Raw genomic sequence first — 12,747 nt, 5'->3', positions numbered from 1 at the left:
ACCTCAACATGCGTAAAACGATAAAGAAGATGACATGAGTTACCAACTTTATTGTACTATATAACAGAAAAACACCAAAATATGTGTATTTGGTGTGATGTTATGCAAAATAAGCGTTGAATCTCGGATTCAGTTATTTAATTGTTTATATACAGTTTTATGCCATCATTACAGGGGCTTTGGTGGCCGACTGGTATAAGTAGTCGAACTACTGTGTCACTAGCCAGTAAATACTGAAATGCCAGTTAGAATCCCGCACGTTGCAGGTTCAGTCGACTCCAGTCGACTTCAATCTTAATTGACTAGGATTGTCAATTTTTCTACCGACGGCCAATGGTTCTCTCCGTGCACTACGGCTTCCGCCACCTATTACAGCTGACCGCCCGAAAATAGCACAAAAGTCATTAACTGATAAACTGCTAGTATATATTTTTTTTACAATCAAACCCAATGTAAACTGAGGTTGAGACATAATTTCATCTATCGACTTCTAACGTTAAAACAGTAACCTCTCCTTTGAGTGGAGTTTCCCTTTTTACAGTTCCGGATGTACAATTTAGAAGGGACGTCCGGTCAGAATTGTGACGTTTAATTTGATGCAGAATGGCATATGCTCTGCAAGTAACAGAAAACATGAAAGATTCCCGTGAGGGCTGCATAGGTGGCTTGTTGCAAATAAAAAAATAAATTAATTGAAAAACAAAGGATATGGATCATCCATCTATGACACATATCGGAAAATGCACAGCAAAAATACTCACACAAATTTAAAAGAACAGTCCCTATTTAACATACGCTATTTTTAAATTTCCATCCTCATCTAGGTCGACCGTTACATTACACAACTTTTATTATTTTTATTAACTGCTGATTTCTTCTGGTCCTGAATATGCACAGTAGCAATTGGACGTTAAAACGATGCGACAATCAATCTGTTCAATTATATATTGTCAAGGTAAAATAAACAATAAAAACCCTGCAGAATGTAAACACAGCTCGGAACCACTTAAAATGACAGGAAAATAATAAAGCCCACATAGTTTGGTAAACAGGTCTTACTATCACAACAAGTAAACCATAATCATTATAACGGTTGGATCCGAGCCTTTTCTGTGACAAAGTTAAACACTAAATCTGTTGTTCCGATAAGAGGAGACAAAGGGAACTTTCGAATTACTTAATGATTGTAAAGACAATGACTTTTTCGAAGTGCTACATAAAAACGTATTCGCTTTGTGTTTGATATTATTAGTACAACCCATGTACGCATTCCATGTGATCTAAATTGAAACCAATCGTCCAACATAAATTTATTAGTTGATCATCGACGATTTTGACCAATTTAACTATTGACATCTGGACTAGCGAGATCAAACAGACTAACTGGCTTCTATCACGTGGGAATAAGAAACGCACTGGACATAATGAATTACATTGAATTGCATCGTACCAAGTACTTCTGATCATTTTGCTGGTCGTAGTGGTTATTTTCCCAATGTTCGTAGTAAATAGAATAGATAAAATTTCAATATATAGGATTTTGAAGCTAACATACATGATGCTTTTTATTTATATGTTACCTTTACAAAATATAAATCGGATAATTTCTCGTGATATATGTTTCAATAAAATCCAATGATTGAATCAAAAGAAAAAAGATAATCTTATGTTTTCCCTAACATCATATATTAAGGTTTGAATTAAGTAACCGAAGAATTAATACTGCTGTATATGAACAAAAATATCTGTCTCATACATCTGCATTCTTGAAAATACATGTAAATACAATTATGGAAATTAACATATTGTTATATCAACAAATATTTCGAACAACAACAAAAACAGAAAGTCAGATGCTTTTTAATCATTACTTATACAGTCGGAAGAATTCCATTATTTCAGTTATAACATACTGTGTGCTCATAAATATTTGTTGAATACCGATTTTTGTGGATTTCGTAGACACCGGTGAACCGCGAATTAGAATGTTCACAACTAACAAATTTTCTTACGGAATGCAAAACCAACGAAATTAAATATCCCCGACAATTTGTACACACAAAAATAAATAAATTGACAGTTTATGATTATTCCCGATGGTCTTCTATCTTCCATTATTATAAAACCTGCTAAATAATTATTTTCTTGTAAGATACATTATGGAATGTATTTGTTACGTTCGGAGGACGTGTTTTTCAGCAGACTGTCGGTATTCCAATGGGAACCAATTGTGCCCCTTTTCTTGCCGACTTGTTTCTTTATTATTATGAGGCTGACTTCATACAGGAACTTCTTAGGAAGAAAGATAAAAAGTTAGCAATATCCTTTAACTCTATTTTCCGCTATATAGATGATGTTCTTTCACAAAATAATTCAAAATTTGTTGACTATGTTGAACGCATCTATCTCATCGAACAAGAGATAAAGGATACAACAGATACAGTTTAGTCGGCCTCATATCTTGACTAACAACTAGAAATTGACAATAAGGGTCGAATGAAAACAAAACTTAACGACAAAAGAGATGATTTCACCTTTTCAATTGTGAACTTTCCATTTTTAAGTAGCAACATTCCAGCAGCACCTGCATACGGGGTATATATCTACCAATTGATACGATGTTCCCGTGCTTGCATTTCCTATCATGATTTTCTTGATAGAGGATTGATGCTCACAAGGAAGCTATTAAACCAAGAGTTTCAAATGGTGAAGTTGAAATTATCCACTCGTAAATTTTACGGACGCCATCACGAGTTGGTTGACCGTTATGGAATAACCGTTTCACAAATGATATCGGATATGTTCCTGACGTCGTAACTACAATACCCTTCCCTTTCATGAATGTGACCTACCGAATTAGACTATTTACCGGATTTGTTATCACATAAGCAACACGACGGATGCCACATGCGGAGCAGGATCTGCTTACCCTTCCGGAGCACCTGAGATCACCCATAGTTTTTGGTGGGGTTCGTGTTGCTTATTATTTAGTTTTCTATGTTGTGTCATGTGTACTATTGTTTGTCTGTTTGTCTATTTCATTTTTAGCCATGGCGTTGTCAGTTTATTTTCGATTTATGAGTTTGACTGTCCCTCTGGTATCTTTCGTCCCTCTTTTATGGAAATCAGTACAAATAAATAAGTTTATTAACTCTAGCTATATTTCAATGTTTCTCATATAGAAACCTTTACTACTGAAACAAACGTTTTATTGACCATTCCAGATTATTGACTACCTCTTGCGGCATTATATGTTCCCTATACGAACTCCCCAACACTTTTGAAGATATAAATGTCTAGTATCTATACTTTTTAACGAGAAGACCTCATTTTGTGTGTCGCTTCTCTTCCTTCCCCAATAAATTAATCATCATGCCTCTGTCTCCTATAGGTACCATGCATAGTCGCATTTGTCATTCATTCTTATGATTATTAAGTTTGGGTTATTTTGGGAGAAGAAGAAAGAGGCGTCCGGATATTGTTTCCGTCATCAGACCGACTTTTAAGTCATACCCAAGACTACCGATTTTAGACTTTAAAAGGTGGACTAAAGTGTTATTTTCGTGCAACGTGTTTTACCACTTTTTATTTCACGTGCAGCCGTGAAAAAGGTTCGTTATTCATCGTGTTTCTTGAAATCGATAAAAAGATCAATGTGCAAGAAAGTTTTAATTGTTCGCTCATCGAGAAATGGCAATCTTATTTCGCGTTCATCCGTGCAGATACCCCGCTTTACTCCCCTCTTTAAACATAATTTTCATAATTACGCGGGGACAGGACAATTATTTTCGCGTTATTCTGCATGTATACTATGTTTATAATCCTAAAATATATAGAGACTCTCTATATAATATACCAGTGATCGCCGTGGAGAAGAAACTTGAAAATGATAGTTAATAGCAAACACACTTTATTTATATTATATGTATGTTCATAGTATACAAAAACGCGAAAATCATGTAATTTAACAGAGAGCAAAAAAATAACGGGCTTTGAAAAACGGGAGAGGGCTTAAAATAATTGTCCTGTCTCCAAGTGCCTATGACTCAGTTTGATACCTTTTCTGAAATTCTCCAGACATAAAATCTTTTACAAAAATTCATCCTACAACAGTTAACATACTTTCAACCAAGCTCTAAACACCCGCGATTTCGCGGGTGTGTTTTAGTCTGGTATAAAAAAAGCTCAGTAATTTTGGTTGGAGACTGTTATTTGGTGTAAGACTTTGGACACATCAAACTAGTGCTAAAACAATATAAAAGCGAATAATTAAAAAAACAGTTACGATATTGTCCCTTTAAGTCATAATCAAGGAATAATTACCTGCATCCCAAAAGAAGGCAAATATGAATTAAAAAGCTGGAGATCAATCAATTTATTAAATGTTTATACAAAAATTGGTCATGGTGCTAGACAAACAGATCGTTTATGTTCTTATTTCTTAATGACATCTACAAACCTCATGATTGCGGTACTTAAATACAACCTCTAAATAAATGGTATTAAAATAAATGACTCTGAATATCTACTTAGCAGTATGCAAATGAGTCATGTCTTTCATTAGAGAAGAATGAGCAATAACTACTTATCTACTTAAGAGCTAACTTTGATAAAACTGAAGTAATATACAAATGTGGCCCGTTGAAAAGGTGAATATCCAAAATTGTCAACTCGAACAGGTTAATTCACTGAATGGTAATCGTTTCTAGGGGGCCATAATTGTTTTATCAAACCGAACTAACAGTGGAAGTTCCTTTTGAATCATTGAAAAACACTTACATACAATTTCTCGTTTGTACAACAAAGGTAGAAACTTTTTGTAAATTTGTTGATGGCCCTGAAAAAGACCATTTACAAGAGATATCAGTGGCACTAGATGCATGTTCAAAGCCTTACTTCCATGTCTTTGGATGGACTTTCTGTAACTTGAACGTTTTCATTTTGTTTACTTACGTTTGTGACGTCTTTTTCAAAAATACAAAAGAGATTAGATATATATTGGAAAGATTACTGTTATTAAATCATTAGCGCTACCTTTTCTTATTCTGCCGACAACTGTGGATAAAATTAAAGAAATTCCAAATATTTTCTTGAGTTTCCTGTTGCCAGGAAAACAAAATAAGATTAAAAGAAAGGATATGACGTCATGCATTGGAACAGCCATTTGTACGAGCTGACACTTAACTTTCATGTCTTAATTTCTATCTGATTGTATGTTTTAATAAAATAAAAATTGCAGCATTACATTTCGTATTCCCTACTGTTTTATTTTGTGTTCATTTGCTGTGTTATTCTGTTTAATTATCGAGAACTTTGTCGCTAAACTCTAACGTTCGTGATGCTGTACTTCCCTTGGAAGTGCAACGGTACCAAAATAATTTAGTACACGCGTGATCGCAATGAAAAGAAACGGCGAGCCAATCATACTACGTCTTTAAATCAACAACCAATGAACGGCGGATATTCCCCTGGTTCTAAAAATATAATTTTCTTTACAACTAGGGTTCAAGAATGAACTCTCAAAATAATTTTCCAGATAACAACTTTGAAAAAAATATGTAAACAGTAAGTTAAAAATTTGAAAATCCAATCTGCATAAACTTTCAATGTTTTTTGTTGTTCCGGTAAAGTTTAAAGAAGATATACCGCCTGGCTCACTGTTGTCCAACAAGTTGATTGACCCCATTATCTATTTTTATCGAACAGCGTAATGGCGGCCCAAACCAACAACGTCATTCAGTGAATGTGATCGCGATTCTTTACATTGATACATCTCGGTTTTACGTTATATTTCCAGTACTCTGATTTCCAGACTTCTGATTCTGATTCAAAATTTGTTTTGAGGTAATTTAATTTTTATTAATTTGTAAGTATAACATATTCTTTTGGAAGTAACGTGACCTTTGACTTTGTTTACCTTAACTTCACAGGTAATTACGGAAAATCTGAGATATTTATAGAAACGCAATGCAATGGAAAGTAAGTGATTGTGAAATCAATTCGGGATTATATTTTCTCATATTACCAAATAATTTTAAGAATTCATAAGATAAAAATAAAGAGCATCACCTTTTAGTCGTAACAGTTGAGTGCCAGAATGATTTCATCTTCTTTACTTTGTTAATTGATTGTTCATTTTTTATGTGGGTCAAAATAAAAATATATATAAGTGTCCTTTGGGATTTACCTGTCAAATTTGTATATTATGCTTTATTATATGACAACCCTAAATATTAATTGAAGTTTCTACTATAATGGTAGGGGGGAGGGGGTAGCAAAGAGTGTACCTAATATTAATTGCTTCAACATTGAAACACTTGACACATATATTTATTTTATTAAGCCTAATATTTATTGATCTTTATTTATGCATTTATAAGTTGACATGTGTATTTTATCTAATCTAATATTTCAGTGGCTGGTTATTTGAAGTTATGTTTGTTGTTTGAAGTTTGTTCAGTTATTATATCAGGAAAGTATATTTTTATATCTCATTTTGTATATGATTTTTTTTATTCTTTATGTGATTACAGATATGTAGAAGATATAAATGACACTTATAATAAAGTTTTATAATGAGGATAACAATTTAAAGCTACATGTATGTGAATTAAGTAAAGGTTTTCAGTTTTATTTAGATATGCAAAAGCATACACTGAACTATTACACGATTTTATTTAAGGGCCAGATAAGGACCACCTATGTGTTCGGGATTTTCTCACTGCGTTGAAGATCCATTGGTGGCCTTCGGCTGTTGTCTGCTATTTGGTCGGGTTGTCCATTTTGGCACATTCCCCATTTCCATTCCCAATGTTATTACTTAAATTTGCTCCACCAAATTTTAATTTAAAGTTTAATGTATATGTGAGAAAAAAATAGTTAAACAATTTGGGGTTTTATCTTTTTTATATTCCAACTTCCAAGCCAATTTATCTTTTAAATGAGTTGACCGAATTCATATCAACACAACTATCCCAAATTTAAGTTTGAAAATGTAGTACTTTGTGTGTTGTTTTTTTTAGTGGAAAATTTCTCGAAATACTTGACAACTTACACTGTGATTCACCTTTACCACCTCTTGATGTAACATACCATACATACAGTTTACTTGTTGATGGACTTGTAGCTAAGGGCGAACATGTGCAACAGAATTTGCCTTGTATATTAAACAAAATTGATGATACTTTAGTTATCCCTAAAAAAATTAGCAACTTAACTAGGAAAGTAAGAAAATATTTAGAAAGTGGTGTAGATAAATTTGCTTACATCAAAGATTTGCAGAAGGATCCTGGTCAGGACTTGCCCTTTATTTTTAAAAAATATGGCATTACTGCTGAATGTCTTGTGGATAGGAATATATTGCCAATTGATCACCCAGTTTCATTGTCTGTGGAAAATGTCCTCTTCCTGAGGAGATTATTGTGTTATACAAACCTGCCATAGACACATGCAGAATACTGGGTAAATACCCTTCTACGCACATCTGTTTCTGTAAAATCTATTCGTCTCCAATGGAAGAACATTCACCAGAAGTTCCATCATAATAGAACAAGTGGTTCTCCAGGTGCTGGTGAAGATCTGTCCACTTTTACGAGTGGCCAGTATCATCATCCAACTACTCATTGTAAATCAACAAAACCAAATTTGGAAACCGTTGTATCTTCTCAGAAGCAGAAAATGAGAAAAATGAAAGTAGAGCTTGTTCATACTTATGCTTCCCATATAAATGCTTCTGATGAAGTGGAGCAGCTGACATTGGACAATGCAATCTAAGAGGGGCAGATAAGAGACAACCAGAAACTGAAAAATGAAATTAAATCTAAGTGTAATGCTATAAATGATTTAAAGATAGAAATTGCCTCTTTAAACCCAAAGAAATGTTAACAAAAGGATAAAAAGGTGTAAAAAGTAAATTCAAAATTTAAAAAATCAGGTTAAAACTCAAGGTGAAATTTTGAATGACAGAATTACAATGATTTTAAATGAAAATAATGAGCTAGAAAAGGAGTTGGGAGATTTAAGGGGTAAAATTTGTCATTCAAAAACAAAACACACACAAGCAATGAAAATGAAAAGCTATTTCAAATGCAATTTTGATATATTCGAAAAGACTTAAGTTTGCAAAACAATTTGCCTTTAAATTCTTTATACAATTACATTTAAGGGTCTTGCTCTGTCGGCTTGATATAGCATTTTTAAAAATTAACATAAACTAGTCACTCCAATGTTGAAATAAACGTTAATTGCCCCTAAAATAAATTTGTGTCGAACATTTCAATAACACGGTGTGTTACCTTGTAGATTCATTTTGTGTTATTATCAGATCAATCCTTTTAATGTTTTTCAAGTTTATGCCAAATTTCAAATGAATATTGTTTTTGCCAAACCCATTTTGATATCCCGCACAAATACTTTGTATCATAGAACATTATTCCAAGTTTCACCAAATTAATGTATAAAACGATGTACTATATAAGTTGTGTGTACATATGCAATAATTAGTCAGCATCATTGCAACCAGCTATATCTTTCATTCCCTTTAGTTTATGGTATTAAGCAATTTTTTACGAAAGAATTGTGATGCCGAACTGGAATACTTCCAAATAATCTATATGTTTTCTTTTGATATTTTATATTGATAGCATGAACATTTAAATCGTCTCAAAAGGCTTTAGGATCAATTTGTGAAATCCGAAACTTAGATTGAATTAGTGTAATATAGTTACATAAGTTAAGGGTTTCATAAGTGAACAGTTTCTTAACAAATTGGAAATAGTTTAATACTTGTCCTTGTTATTTGTAATCTAAGAAGCTATGCGGCCGTCTACTGATAATGGTTTATTTTTGAAGATCATAATTTTAGCAATCATAATGTCATGACTCTTCACAAAAATTATAGGTATAGCATACGATAGTCATAAGACTAAATGATTTAATTAAATTGAATCTGGGTATTTTGTATTCCATAAAATAGAAAGGTTACTTAATAATTGTTCTGCATAAGAAAAACAATATAACAACAATTGATTCGTCATCAATCATCATATTTACTGAACTAATAAAGTGTAAAGAATTCTTTTGTGTCGTTATCAATTATCGTAGTTTAAGATAAATGACCTTGAATTTGTTAGAATTATAATCCATGACATACAATACTACAAGTATTTAACGACAATTAAGTCATTTGCAATCACGATAGCTTTTCAACTCATTACATTTGTAAGTGGTAATATTAAAGTAAAATATATCATATAACATCCAAAATATATCGTGTGATATAATGCAGTATGATATATTTTTATGTGACTTTTTCTGGTGAATTTTTGCAAACAACATACAACATGTACAAACTAACTACGTACCTCTCCGTTTTTAAATGCTTTTTGCAGTCCAAATTGAATTACCGATAATTCAAAAATAAATGTGTGTATTCAAAATTTATTTATATAACGGAATAATGCGCTTTCCGAATAATTTTCATACATAAGTTTACATGTGTCAGGTATCAGAATGTGAGTTTGTTTTAATGAGATATCCAACCAGTCGCACAATTCACATTGATAGGGACCACGCAAAATATATGAATTTACCGAAAATGAGCATTATTTTCCGTCCAAAAAAAAACTGACAAAACAGCAACCAGATTTAAGCACATACGTATAACATAAAAACCATTGTGCACATGTCTCTTACAACGGGTAATACTTTAAAGGTAATTCTGTTTTGTTCACGCATCGTTGTAAGTATAACGGAATTTGATGAGACTGTCGTACAAGTGAGAGGTTAAGCGCTATTAAACCAGGTTCAATCCACCGTTTTCTACATTTGAAAATGGCTGTACCAAATCAGGAATATGACAGTTGTTGTCCATTCGTTTTTGATGTGTTTTGTCATTTGATTTTGTCATGTGATTAGGGACTTTCCGATTGAATTTCCTCGGAGTTCGGTATTTTTGTGATTTTACTTTTTGATCCATATAATATCTGAAATGTATGACCCTAAACACGGAAAAACGTATTTAGAATTTCGTTAATTTTGTGATATCTTTATATCTGATAATTTAGTTTAAGTCTCGTATTAATGTTGTAGTCAATTTAGTACAATAAGTAACTATGCTATGTCATTAAATTCAATAATCAGTTATTTTGTAAGGGAAAGTTACAACAAAGGAACATGCTAACCGTCTTACTCTTAATTTACAGATTTTTTATTTTTTTAACGCTAATAAAAGTTTTATTTCTTAATATTTCCTGTATACAATTACCTTAGTCGTCCAGCTAACAAACTAAAGGCCCTGTTCCAACCATCTATGCAGGGGCGATAGAAGTGTAAAAATTTAGTCCACTTTATACCTTGGATTTACAATTAGTTTCACAAATATATCCACATGATGTTAAAAGCATCTAATAGTTCTTTACCTTAATTTTAATATAGTAAATAATTTACAGGATACCCAAAAAAAGGATGTGCATTTACTAAAATACACATTATAAACTATTATTAATAACTCTTTTTTTATCATTTTTGTAAGTATCAATGTATATATTGATAAAATATATATTCTTATACAATAAACTAGAAAAAAAAAATGACTTTGTCTGAAGTTAATACTATTTTTATTGTCTATTTTTTTTTATTACCGACTTCAATTTTGTCTTATCGATGACGTTAATGCCTTTCAATTGAAGAACAAATTTTAGATAATTTGTCAAGTCATGTTTCCAGATATTTTAAATTTCTTAAGGTGCATTAGGCTGATATTTTGTTGGATTTGATGACTATGTCAAGATTGATGTATAAAATGTACAAAATGTATTCACCATTAGATAAAGGATGAGCATAAGAAAAAATACCAAATAATACACAGCCACTGGGTGATTTATAAAATATCTTAATATTAATTTTCTTAGCATTGATTTAGTTCCTTACGAAAGAAAGAAAAAATATGCAGTAATTAAAGCTACAATTTTATTTTGCAAAAAAAAGACATTACCCTTTCTGCCAAATAAAAGATAGCAATAAACAATGAACATAAAAATTATCAAAATCTAATTTGATTTTCCTTTGCAAAATCTAGCAAAATGACACGTCAAAGTGTTTTCAATCTTTGTAAACTTCATAAAATTCACAAAACTCATTTTGACCCTGGTACCTCCACAAGCTTGATTGTCGCATAAATGATGATGTACATAATCTAACTTTTTTTCCGAATGACGTAGCTACATAGTTTCACCCTTCAACGACGTGATTTGTACGATTTCATATGTATTTCATCAAGAAGGTTATAAACAACATGGAGAACAAAGAAGACAATGATAGTGAAGTCATCAATGAAATATGTGTCCTGAGTGTATAACTTTTTATACGTACATACATGGTGCAATTGTTGATTATATAAACTACAATGCCCTGTATCAATATAAAAAAGTTAAATTACAAAAATACCAAACTTCAAGAGAAATTCAAAACGCAGAAATAAAATTCTGAAACACATCAAACGAATATATGTCACATTCCTGACTTAAAACAAGCATTTCTTTGTGTAGAAAACGGTGAATTTAACCTGGTTGTATAGCTAGCTAAATCTCTTAGTTTAAACGGTTTCTTTTATAGTAATAAAATAACGACCTCGCAAACCAAATATTATATGAGTTCAAAGAAAGATACCTCTTTTCATTTTAGGCTACAATATCACCAACACAGTATGCAGTTATCTACAAAACATATCTTACTACATGGTAATAACTTCTTTGTATTCAACCAAATTATTTTAAATTTATCGTTTTACGTCTATATTGCTAAGAAAAGAAACAACTATTACTACAGAAAATCATTTGGAAATAACGTATATTTTGTTTGATTATTTTGGTTGATTTTTATGGTTCGCATGTTTGAATTCCAAATATGTATAATAAAAGAGGAGAGAAGATACCAGAGAGAAATTTAAAGTCAGAAGTAGAAAATAAACTGACAACCCAATAAATTGTAAAGGAAAAACTATAGGAAAACCACTGTTTTCTTATTATATTATGTGCTCTAAAAGTGTTGATATTATAGCAGAAATCTGGGCCCGTATGCATAAAACGACTTAAATTAAGATATCCAATCGTTGTGCCAATAAAAAACTTGAGTAGCTTTATGCATATCAGCCCTGTTACACATTAGTGTGTACGATGTCAGTAACTTTATTTTTAATTGTGTCCTACATATGTTGAGAAAGAATTACCTACCCTTCCGAAGCCTCTTAGTTCAGTTCAATATTCGAGTAGAGCTCATGTTGCCCGATACTTACTACAATTTTGTGTAATGACAGTGTTTTATTTATTTGGCTTCAATATGGCAGTTCGTTTGCCTACATAATATATTATTTCTTTCGTTTTATATGTATGAGCCACGTCTGCATCAACTTCAAATATTTCAAATATCATCGACTAATTCTGCATGTTGTCCTTAGTAAATGTAGTTAGATTTCAGACAAAAATTTCAGACAAGGCTTAACCACAAAGCTATTTTGCTAGACGATAATATGTGTTGTGTACAAAAATATAAGTGAAACTACAAGTAAAAGTCAAATATTTCTATTCATGAAAGTGTCAATATCATAAAAAATTATTCTTTTTTATATATGAAATAATGACAAATCAATGATATTTGGTATTAGTATATGCACATCTCATTTCATTTTGTATCTTTAGGTTTTGTCATCTATGGCAATAAAAAAGAAGTAATGGTTAATAATGGAACAGA

The sequence above is a fragment of the Mytilus californianus genome, unplaced genomic scaffold (assembly GCF_021869535.1).
Source record: "Mytilus californianus isolate M0D057914Y unplaced genomic scaffold, xbMytCali1.0.p SCAF_12, whole genome shotgun sequence".
NCBI classification, from domain to species: Eukaryota; Metazoa; Mollusca; class Bivalvia; order Mytilida; family Mytilidae; genus Mytilus; species Mytilus californianus.
This window is presented reverse-complemented; position numbering follows the sequence as displayed.